Source organism: Aulonocara sp. 'chitande type north' Nkhata Bay, linkage group LG8 (assembly GCF_057382095.1).
Source record: "Aulonocara sp. 'chitande type north' Nkhata Bay isolate Kocher_YH1m ecotype deep benthic linkage group LG8, A_spYH_male_GT1.1, whole genome shotgun sequence".
NCBI lineage: Eukaryota > Metazoa > Chordata > Actinopteri > Cichliformes > Cichlidae > Aulonocara > Aulonocara sp. 'chitande type north' Nkhata Bay.
Window position 1 is genome coordinate 16,307,910 of NC_141351.1, and position 12,002 is coordinate 16,319,911.

The 12,002-nt window shown below is 38.0% G+C and overlaps 1 long non-coding RNA gene across 1 annotated transcript in view; it reads left to right on the forward strand.

Annotated features, from left to right (window-relative positions):
• LOC147323503 (uncharacterized) overlaps nucleotides 1–12,002 on the forward strand; it is a 64,341-nt gene that overhangs the window by 22,256 nt on the left and 30,083 nt on the right. Inside the window, exon 3 of the long non-coding RNA XR_015130750.1 lies at nucleotides 7,836–7,885. This is a non-coding gene — a long non-coding RNA (uncharacterized LOC147323503). The remainder of the gene's footprint in view (nucleotides 1–7,835; nucleotides 7,886–12,002) is intronic.

The following is a 12,002-nucleotide window of genomic DNA, read 5'->3' on the forward strand; positions in this document are numbered from 1 at the left end:
ATTACACGTGTAAGACATTTGAAATAAATGATTATTTAGTGGCTAAAAGATTTTAAATAAATGTCATGTCAGCAATTTTTCTTTACTGAAAAAAATGCCTCAGATAAAATACATTTAAAAGAAATCAGATATATCTATATTTCACTGCCTCTCAGGCTGGTGCCTTTACAATGGTTGGTTTGATCACATAAAAAGTCCCACATTATATGCTAATATTGTCTCCCAAAGCAAAGGTTTGTAGTGTCAGACATGACATCAATTCACTTTAGATGTATTTGAGCATCAAAAGCCTAAATCCAATGGTGTGGACAGTTGAAAAATGATAAGAACTAAAGTATTTTCAAAGTGAATATTGTATTTAAATGATTTTCAGGGCTTTTATTTTGATAGCACAGGTCAGTAGACTAGAGCTATCCCACTCCTGCATATTTTTACAGTGTTTAAGCAAAAGCTGCAATAAAAACTGAATTAGTATTCGTGAGCATAGGATGGGATGTATGTGAGCATAGGATGGGATGTATGTCATCAAATTTAACAAAAAACATCTTTTCAGATAGAAAATATACAAACCTTTGAAGATGTTTCACAGCTGTGGAATATTCTCCTCAGGTTGTTACTTTTGACAGTATGGTTACATGGGTTACTAAACAATAGACCCCAGTTCTTTTATTGTTAACCAGTGAAAATATTTCAGGTGAGATGCGGCGATAAACCGGCAACTCGTTGTGTTTGTGTGCCTCTCTGGATGCTCTCACTGTCAGTGTTTTCTTTGCACATAATTCAGTGACATCCAAAAACATTGATGGTTAATTATTTCAGAGCAGGCTTTCTGCATAGCTCCTGTATCCCCGGGTTAATTCAGAAGCATCCCCTTATCTTCCCCAGGGTATAGAGTTTGCATTTTAAGTGAGGCACAGCACAGACACTCAGCAGCATTTTAACTTCCTAAGTTGAAGTGCGGCTGGGGTTAAGTGGTCCCTGTGCTCACAGCACCTATCTCAGCCCAAATATGACAGCTGGGGACTTGACTGTTGCTATGGAAATCCCTCCCTCCTCCTCCTCCCTGCCTGTCCACCCCTCAGTGTGCGTGAAAATGCCCCAGACTGCTCATTTGAGACCATACAAGTCCTCCTCCTTTCCCCAGTGTTAACAAGTCAACTTTTCTGTTGTTCTGCCCCGTTTCAAACGGGGTTTATTGCAAATGGAAAATGGCTCGGGGTGCGCTCGGGTGCTTAACAGTGCTCAGCTCGGCTTTGCAACTGGAAAATTTCCTAGAATGGGCTCCTATGAGCTGGCTAGAAATGGAGTATGAGAAATTGTTTGCTTCACAGTCTCGCGATGTCATTTTTAAACAACAGTGCAGTGCAAATAAATGTATTGATGAAGTGATATTTCCTAAGATTGTTAGTAATAAATATCAATACAAAATTGATTGACAGGAAACAGAAGAACAACAAGCAGTATGACGTTAAGCTACTGTGCCTGAAGAATATTTTCTGTAATAGTTTCTTTAAACAATGTGTTGACAAACTGAAGATTGAAAAATGGTCATGTGTTACTTATCAAGTGATTGTTACTGAATTCAAAATTGTTTTCAGTTATTTTACACTAGATATTATAAGTCCTTTATTTTAGCAAGTTGCTTGTTGCTTTGCATTTCAACCCTGTCGAGAATTCTCTAACGGATGCATATATAGTCTTTGTATAAATAGAGGCCATAATTATGCATAAATAAACATGCACATCTTTATTGTTTTACTAATTTTTATACTTTTTAATCGCTGGACCTATCACATTTTGGATCAGTCAACATCTTTTGTGCTGAAAAAATAGCTGAACTTTGGTACGATCCAGTGAGGCTAAGGAAAAGACTTCTAATAATAATAAGAATAATGATAAAGGAGTAATAATTTTAAAAAGAGGCAGGCAGATTTTGAATGTTTTGGTAGTGCACAGGATAGCAAAGCTAAAAACAACAACAACTCCCCTTCAAAAAACATCACTTCAGCCATTTAAAAAATTGTATGCATTCGTCAAATATCTCTATCTGTTGTGATGTCAAGACAAACGTTCTTTTAGAATAAAGAGGGGCTGCGAGTTAACACAAGTCACAAAAAAAAGTTTTTCAAACTTATGGTGTAAACAATGTTTATTCCTCAACAAGCTGCGTGGAAAAAAAATCGCCAGGAGGAGCTTCATACAGCCACCATAAATAATTATCTGCTATACATTTCATCACTCCCACTCCTTTCCTGTCTCAATCAATCCTCAGCCGAGGAGCCTTGCATGCTGCTGTAAAATGACTAGAAGCTGATGGATACAGTCCCCAGCAGAGCACGTGACCTGTCTCCATTGGCGCCGTTGGCACCACATTTAATCTAAATGTAGTCCTTGACAACAGGAGGATCCTCACTTGCAGTTAGAAATGTTTTATGTATGCTTTCTTTGTAGTGGTGTTTAAGCTGAAAATGGACAGATTGCACCATCTGTTTTTCTATCTCTTTTTAATTTAAGCATTGTAAAAGGAAGAACAAAAATAAATCCATTCATGCTTCTTCCACTCTTATGGTTGTAGTAAACGGTGTGAAAGTTGTAAGCTTTTAGGATGCAGGTGGGAGCTGGCTATTCTCTTGCCAGCTCTTCTCCACTCAGCTTCTTTCTCCAGGGCAAAGCACTAGCCCTGCTGAGAGCACACATGAGTGGTCCACGGAAGGGCTGAGATCCCGACAGCTCTAACCCCCCGCCGACATCTCATCCGTCTTGCAGTGTGTTGGCACTGTGAAGGGTAAACTGGGCTGATCTGTGGGACAGGCGGGGAGGGCACAGGAGAGCAGCCTTCCCACTGGAGCTCTAGACCAGCACATTCAGATTAGAGGAAATTTGTTCCACAATATTGTGGCCTCCTGTCTTCCAAGGCTGGGCCCGCACAGAAGGCAGAGGCAGAGATTTGGGCGGTGGCCAAGCCTTTTTGTCGGGCTCCTCGTTCGCGCCACATGTGCAGAGCTCGACTCCCCACTGATCCTTCTAGCTTTATAGCCTCCCTGCCTGATGGAACAAATGCTACATTGCAGAAAATAAACTTATCTCATTTGGATGACAACACATTCCCCCAGGTTATAATGTTGCACCATTCTGAAAAAGGCAGACAGGGTCAATTGTACATTTCCAGCTCAACCAGGGAGTCTTTTGCTTTGAAATGCCTGTCTCACCACATGCCTGACAGTAAATTTGGAACGATTTGCCTTATTGACTCCCTTGGTGTTTAGTGTGTTGTATTCCCTTTTGAATGTTGTACATGTTTTTACAGAAAATTCACATGGACATGCGTCCTCTTTTTGTAAAGAAAAGAAGGAGGAAGGTATGTTTAAGCACATTACACCAGACAGTCTTTTTTCTTCTTCTTTCTTTTTTCCAGAGAAGGGTACATGGGATGATTGATGACCTTTCTAGATTATCCCCCAATACAAAAGCCATCATTGAACAGCAGGGCTGCCATTGTGTGTGGGATGTCTCCCATTGATTTAAGTAGTATATTTTCATGATCTATAAAGAGGCCAGCTGGAGAGAAAATTGTTTGCTCTCAAACGTTTAGTATCTATAAGGCATCATACTCGTGATTAGGAGATGATTATCTCTCTTTGAACTCCTTTACACTTTTTTCCCCAGAAAAACGGTGCTTCAGTTACAGCTTTGTGCATAGTAAATTAATTATAACCAACAAAAATTAGAAGGCCAGATAGTCCAAATTACAAAATAAACAAGCTATTTTTATTTGTTTTAAGGTATGTTCCTTAGATTATCTTCTCACTAACATAATGGAGAGAAATGGGATTTAATTTGTAGCACTTTGCACATTTACCCAGCCCGTCTATTTTGAAATATGGCTATGTAACAATAATTTATCTTACCAAATAAGTTTTGAGGCAATATGATTACTACTGTGATTCATACTGGTCATACTGGATGAAGTCTCATGAAGCACAGCCCAGTAATTGGCTGATACCTGATGCTTGCTGTTTGCATACCCCATCCATTGTTTCGTTAGCTTTAATTTAACTTAGGAAGAGATGAAACTGAGAAATGCAGTTTGCAGTGAACATTTGCATATCAGTGATAACATTTTGCACTGCTGTGAACACTGCAGAGTTGCTCAGAGTAAGTATTTCCCTTCTATGCTGATTAAAAACTGTAACGAGGACGACTTGTATTTGCTCTCGCAAATTAATTGTGTGTATGTTATTTGAACTAAGTCAATGCTCCAAACTTTGGCAAACATTTGTGATACTGCAGAGTTCATCATAATGCATAATATTGTAATAAGACCAAATGTAATGTCTGAGGGTGTTTTATAAATGTATGAGTATATACTAAATTAATAATAATAAAAACACATAGAAAGATGTTGTTTAGGTCTAAATGATGCGTTGATAATTAGAATTTCATTAAAAGCATAGTTTATAGTTTCCTCACAACACGACTTCCTTATATCTCTGTATATTTTAAGGAAAATAAAAATATACTATATAGGCAGCGTGAACATGAAATATATGTTATAATATGTTATGCACCTGATCCTTTGATAATGCTTTGCTAATGAGGATCAGCTGGCTCTTTCACTACATGGATTCACTAATCAAGATCAGCTGACTCACTGTGAGAGTTATAAAACCTCCATGATGCATCATGCAGCACACATGGCTGTGCTGCAAAGGTCAAAGGCATGTAAGTTCAAAGGTAAACAAAAGAAGTCAGATTAAATAATCTTTAAAAGAGCATTAAAGATATAGTAAATCTAAGAGAAAGCTCCAAGAATAAATAAACAACCCCCAAACCACTGTTGCAAAGACAGCATACTTTCCCTTTGAAGCCATATGGTTGTATTTGGCTAATAAGATGGGAAGCATAAACAGTGTTAACTGAAGGTTGCGTTTGAACCTTCTCAAATCCCTGAGTCCTCTCCATTGAGTTTGACTGTCCGATGTAAAAAGAAATCCTTAAAAAAATAGAAAATGTGCTGGTAATTTTCTGCCAGTGTTAACACTGATTTCTCTATCTGAGTGGCATTTTCACTCTTATCCTGTTTGTTTATCACCAACAGTTTCAGCAGCAAATAGCTACTTGGTAAACTAAAAGCCTTTCCACCACCTGTTTTAGCTGTGCTACTCAAGTAATAGTTTTCTTGGCACTTTGCTCTCTTGGCAAACAGAACTGCACTGTGGGAGTAAAACCAACCAAAATATTGATTGTTCTGTAGTCACTACACTATGCAATCTGTATTTACTTTATAATGATAAGCTAAAGTGAAGAAGTAACTATACTGTGTTTGACTATACAGTTACTTAAAACCCACTACAAGCATGAATAGGATTTAGTTTCAAAGATACTGTGTATGTATAGAATCAAAATATATCAAATCATATTAATTGCTTAACAAAATGAAATTGCAGTTGCCTACTGACTGGGAAAAACTAATTTCCAGTTGCTATGTGCACTAAGGGCCAAAGGGTCCCAAAAAAGGTGTTTTCCCAAAACATTTTTAACTGGACGTTTTTTGGCCAATCAGCTGATAATTTGCCTGGAGAAGTATAGCCCGCAGTGGCATTATACTGTGATGTCTCTTAATCCTCAGATGAGTGCAGACAGCTGTGCTGTGTCAAAGTCAGTTTCCAAACTGGCTTGCAGTGGGCACACAAACAGTCAGCACCAATGTTTAATTTTGGCCTTTCATCACATTACATCAAGGACAGCTGCTAGTCAAGGACAGCTGTTTGTCCAGTGAAAAGCATCAAGCTGCCATGTCAATATAAGAGCTGGTGTGTCAACATCATCATTCACAGGATTTTTAATCACTTAAACCGAATTTTTGTTTTTGGTGCACGAGAATAGACTATCAGCCTCAGAAGGGGTTTCTATGATAAACAGTTCTTATGAAATAGAAATGGAACTAAACTGGAATGAAATGATTAAAATCCTCAATCAGAAGTCTAAACCCAGCCATTGGTTGTTTAAATCTTTTCTCCTGGTGTCTTCAGCCAGTCCCATTCATTCCTCTAATAGACCTCTTCTGTCCACAGTGGACCTATTAAGCACAGATTTGTTTTCATCTCCCTGACATGCAAAGAGAGGCGTGCACTCCCCATACAAAAGAGCCCAGAAGAGCCATGAAACAAAATGTGAATAAAAAGACTGGATGATATCATTATATACAAATTAATTCTCTCTTGAGTCATTGGTGCCCCATCTTTTGGCTAAGAATTGGAGTGCCTTAATTGCTTTCACTTAGCCCTGTGCTTCCCAGCAATCAAGTTGCTTCCATTTAATTCAAGTGCCACAAGATGGGGAGAAAGTGGCCGCTTCCCATCCCCGGAGCATAATAGACGGTGGAGAGTGAGGATACACCCACAAAATTGGAAAACACTGGGATATAGATTAACAGAAATGAACGCCATTAGCCTGGCAATGAGGAAATCATTTTCCCCCTCAGGTGTTTTGAAAGACAGAGACAGGCTGTGAATTGGGTGACAACTCTGGTTGATCAAGTTCCTTTTAGGTGACCCTTGTGAGTATTCAAGAGCTGGGGGATTTGAAGCAATGTTAAATTTCAATTTACAGCTTTAAGAAAAGTCAAAAGGCAATGATATTTGTGAAAACAAGTCCAGATTGAATAAAAATGTAGATAGACCCACATTTAGACATACCAAACTTTTATGAAGGATTATTACTTAGCTGTCTCTGTGTTCATGGGGTGAAAGGTGTTTGACTTTTGCATTTACTTAGAAAAAGGAGGGTTAAAATAATAAAATAATGTGTAAAATCACCACAGGCATCAGTGCTAATGTTAGGAAGGTTAGCTCATTAGTTTCAACTAGAACCCATCTGTGGAGAGTCCATTCACTTGTGAGTATTTCCACTGTACCAAAAATGGGCTCACAAGATTACCTTCAATTAGCTGAAGTAAAGGGCTATATATTTTTTTAAAATCTAAGAGGCACTGCTAGATCTTCGACCATGCACTCAATAACCAAGCAAACATTTTCAATTGAGTACAACAGAATATCCTGGCATGTTGGCACTCTTTTGCCAAACAGCAGGGCATCATTTCTTTGTATGTTTCCCAAAGTTTACATCGCAGTTGTTTATGGATTATTTACTGTGGTTGCAAATGTTCAGACATTTTCCAGTTTCCCATAAATGCCTAGCTTGGTGTCTTTAGTGATTATTAAGTGAAAAAAAAGGATCCAGAACAAAATCTTAAATATTTTAGATATGTGTCTTAAACCTCTGGTGATTTTTTAAAATGAATTTTGTTGGCTCTCCCGGGCTTCTTTATGCAATAACAGGCATTTCTGAGATGTCAGTCGTGCACATTTTCCAATAATAACACAACAGACATCTGCAGACATGAGACTGTTCACTGATCTTGATCAGCAAGGGCTGTTCTCGCACTTCTGCGGCTCACAAAATGGAAGTGAATGACAGGTGGATGATACCAAATCCATCATCTGTGAGAGCTTGCATTTTATTTTTAGCTGTAGCGACTGATGAATGTGTTTAGCTGGATTTTATTTTTCCTTTGTGCAAAGCTTTGCCAGTAGACTTCAGGAAAGTTGACAGGATTTGTGGTGAACCAACTGCATGTTTCTTTTCAGCCTGTCCAAGTCCACCAAACTCCTCTTCCTCCTTACTTCAGGTTAATCAGGTGTAATTTAAAATCCAAAATTCCTGACAGTACATTTTCTGATGGTATTGCCTGTATGTTCTGCATGGCTGTTTGGATCAAAGACTGGTTATCTCTTCTATTGAGCTGTTCTAACCTCTGTCCACTCTCATTACAGGAAGGCAGTGGTGAATTTCCTAAGCAATCAGGACTAACGCTTCCTGGCAGGTATAGACTACCACACTCTAACAAGTAAAAATGCAAAGCCAAGTAGAATATATTAAATAAGAGTGATATCAGTAGTGACATCGCTGTATATGCATACAATAGGGGAGTGAATGCAGCACAATTCTAAATTGTCCATGAACATCTGATCCACATTGCTTGAAATTCAACTAATCAAATCAATATATTTTTCATGACCACTGTATTTCTCTCAGCCCAATCGACTTTAAACTTACAATTTAGTAAAATATCCTTCTTACAGTGTACGTCTGCATATCTATCAAACATATATCTGCCAGTTATTATGTTTTTACATTTATTAGTTGCTACTGTGTATAGTACTTTATATAGTGTGGTGGGGTCTGCTATTTCCATGCTGATTCAAAAGGCTTTCCCATGCACAAATACTTGAATGAATGATACATTCATGTACTGGACAAAATAAGGAAAAACACTAATTAGTGCACGTGTGCTTTACATGTAACTTGAGCATACGCATATGCCCTATAATCATGTCACTCTTAAGTGCAAAATAGCTGGCGCCAAGCGTTTTGAGGAGGAAACGTATAAGTACAGTGCAAGTACGGCTACAGCCATTTGTAAAGAAGAGATCTCGTTTTCATCATGAAAATGTGTATCCTGCATTTATGTAATAATAAAGCTGAGTACAGCTCTGACACTCGGCCTTTCAATAAAAAAATCCTTGGGAGCGAACAGCATTTCCCCCTTAGTTACCATAAGAGAGAACTGTTCAACACTTCAACAAGAAACCTCGAAGCATTTCTGCTCAAATCAAGCTCTTTTAGCCTAGATCTGAATTTTCTTTGAACGATTGTTCAAAGAACGTAAACATCTTTACATTCATCTTTAAAACTGATATTTTATTTTTTTTATTTTTCTTTGATCATTGTTTTTTTAATCTCTACTTTGACACAGAGCAGCGTTTGTAATCGGTGTTTCTACAGACTTTAAAGTGATTAAATTAAATTTTATTTATATGATCACAACAGCAGTCACCTTAAAGCTTTATATTGTAAGGTAGAGACAAAGACGCTACAGTAATGCAAGTTTGTGGAGGCTACAATGTTATAAGCCTGACTGCTCATCTTATCTTTGCTGAAAATTTAAGCTCAGGGCCTGTCTGCTCGGCTGGGATCAGCATGCACTCAGATTTAACATCAATTTGAGTTCGTGGCTGGTTTTGTGTTAGCATACTGTTAGTGGATGTTGTGATGTGTACTGGACACAACCTACATTTCACCATGGCACTCTTGTTCTTTCATGCAACAAAACAAAAGTAATGTCCTTATCTCCACTCCCCAAAAGCTGTAGACCACTCCACCGTTTCCCTCCTCCCAGCACACAAACTAAAATCAGGTGATAGCAGCAAATGCACAGAAAGAAAAAAAACATGCTTCTTTCATTTTCTTCTTTTGCTTTTTCCCAGCATGCAGGCAACTGAAGAACCCTTGTTAATGATTGGAGCACTTGAAAAACTGTACTGTAATTAGTGAATTTAGCACAGTAACACATTGCATTAATAGGTTACTAAAAATATAATGTGATTGCAGCAACACATTATTTTGGCACATCTTACACCCAACACTGGTCACAGGTTTTAAAATCAAGCATGCAGCCATGCAGTCTGGCTTTGCAAACATTTATGAAATAGCAGCTCCTCCTCCTCTGGCATTAACACCGTCACAGTAATTGGCATAGGTATGGCACAGGTTTCAGTGGGACCTGCAGTTACAATAGATTTCACGGACTTTTTATCTTATATATCGCCTTTTAATTTTTTTTTTTAAATATATTTTGGGTTTTTAGTTTCAATTTGCTTCAGTTTAAGAACTAAAGCTTCATATGTTTTCAAAAAGTTCATGGTTTGGAAAGGTCATGAAAAATAGTTGCTTCACAATATTAACAGTGTAAGAAAAAAACATAAGGGCTTCTGCACACAGGTAATGTTTTTTGAGGCATTTGGTGCTCCATGTGTCTGGTTCTTATACATTCACTGCTTCTGCCTAACAATGACAAATAAAACTCTTGTTCTGAACTACAGGTGTTGTTTACTTTTCTAAACTCTGATATTTAACATTTTGTATGTATGAAATTAAGAAAATACACTGAAGCAGTGTGTTTATTGTTGTGACTAAAGTGTAATTCTAATAGAAATAAAAAAGAAAATCAGGTGAGGCAAGTTAAAAGTGTCAGGTTTAAAGTTTAAAAGCACGATCATGATCATTCTTGCACAAAAACCAGATGTTTTATATTGATGCCATGACATTGACCACCTAACCTCAACAAAATATTACTCCAGAGTTCTTGTACTTAGTTGACATCAACACTTTTCTTGCATGCACCTTTGTTAAAAAAAAGAAGAAGAAAAAACTAGCAACATGAATCTAGGTTATGTGTGGTATTTCTTGTGTTGGGGTGAGGTGCGAGGTGAGGGTAGATGTAAGGGTTTTGATGCTGAGACGCACCAGCTGTGTTTATAGATTCCCACTGCACCTGCTGGGGTTACAGAGCAAGTGCACTGAGGGATTAAGCACTGGGGCACTGGGAGAAGTAGAACAAGAAACAACATATTCATAGTAAGGGAGCATGTCAACACTTCTCTGGTGGGTGTCCGTACTTAAGCTATTCATTGTTGTTGGTTGCTATGTAGGTTTCAGACTAATCTGTGCTTCTTCTTTTTCTTTTAGCTCTTAATCAAATATGCCCAGCTGAACAGGAAATGTGCCAATTTGCTAAGACAAAAACATATTTAAAAAAAAGATAGATCTAAGAAGAAGAACGCTGTCGGACATTAACATTTAGCATCTGTAGACATTTACATTTTGCTGGAGTGTGCTAGTTCTTGATTACAATGTTGACATTTTACTTTGAATTAACCTGATTAATGTCATTGAGCATAAAAGCCCATAGCTCAGCATTTCTCATGATCACAGGAGATGGATTAAGAAAGAAGGCTTTCAAATTGAATATACCTCTCCCTGCTCAGCCTGCTAATTGTGCCATTTACCACTACTTGAGTCACTGACCGATGCTACTTAGTCAAACTAATGATGATGCACACTCCAAGCCATCCCTTGATAATTTAACGAAAGCTCTGCATCTTTTTTAGCAGCTGTTTTTTTTTTGTCTTTTGTGAATTAGCCAGTCTACACAAAAACATATCGAGCTGTGGTTGCTTTGTATTTTTATATAATTTGTGGCATTTTTAGATGGGAAATTACTTTTCTTTTCAAAATCCATTTCATGTCACCGGTTATTGATTACGCAAAGTAAGAACTGTTAACACAAAAATTGAGTCAGGTGAGGCTGTTTATTGACTGCACAGCAATATCTCCCAAATCCTTTACTTTTCAAGAGTTACATTTCTTTTTAAAAGATTGTCTTAATAATTAATTGTTCTTATTTCTTTTCATCGACAAGTTTTACATGTCTAAACCAATCAAACACTTTTCAGATATTAACCAGAAAGGTGATTAATCTGAAAAGACCCATATTTATTCAGACAACGTACACACATTTAAATATATTAAGTGGCCTTTCCCAATTAATTTGACCTGTTACAATTTTAGAGTATATATTGTAGCAAGTCTTCAACATTTCTGCCACATTCCAGTACAGAAGTTTCCCTCCTGGGCAGACATGCTGTCTGCACTTGCAGGTTTTATTTACGCTTTATGGATATGTAAAAATGCGGGCTCCATCCAGATTGGGTGAAGAAAATTCAGCTGTAATGCTTTTCCCTTTCTGGCCTGATTGACTCTGATATCACCAGTGCTTCTAAAATGAAATACCCATGTGTCTCTAAACACACAGCATTTGTTCTGAGGCAGAGTGGCACTACAGAGAGGAGCAGAGCTCCTCTCCTCCAGCAGCACTGAGCCTGACCGAGCCAGGGAATAAGTAAATGAATAAATAGGCTGATGTTGAATTTTCCCCTCACTTGCCTCCACTGACACAAATAGGATCTACAGTAATTTATAATGCTGTTAGAGAGGCGGCTCTCTCTCTAACCGAGGTGTCTGTCACCTCGTGTGTAGAAGGCCTCTCAGTGCCAGAGAGGAGGACCTGCAGCACCCTGACATCCTGCTTTACTATTCCA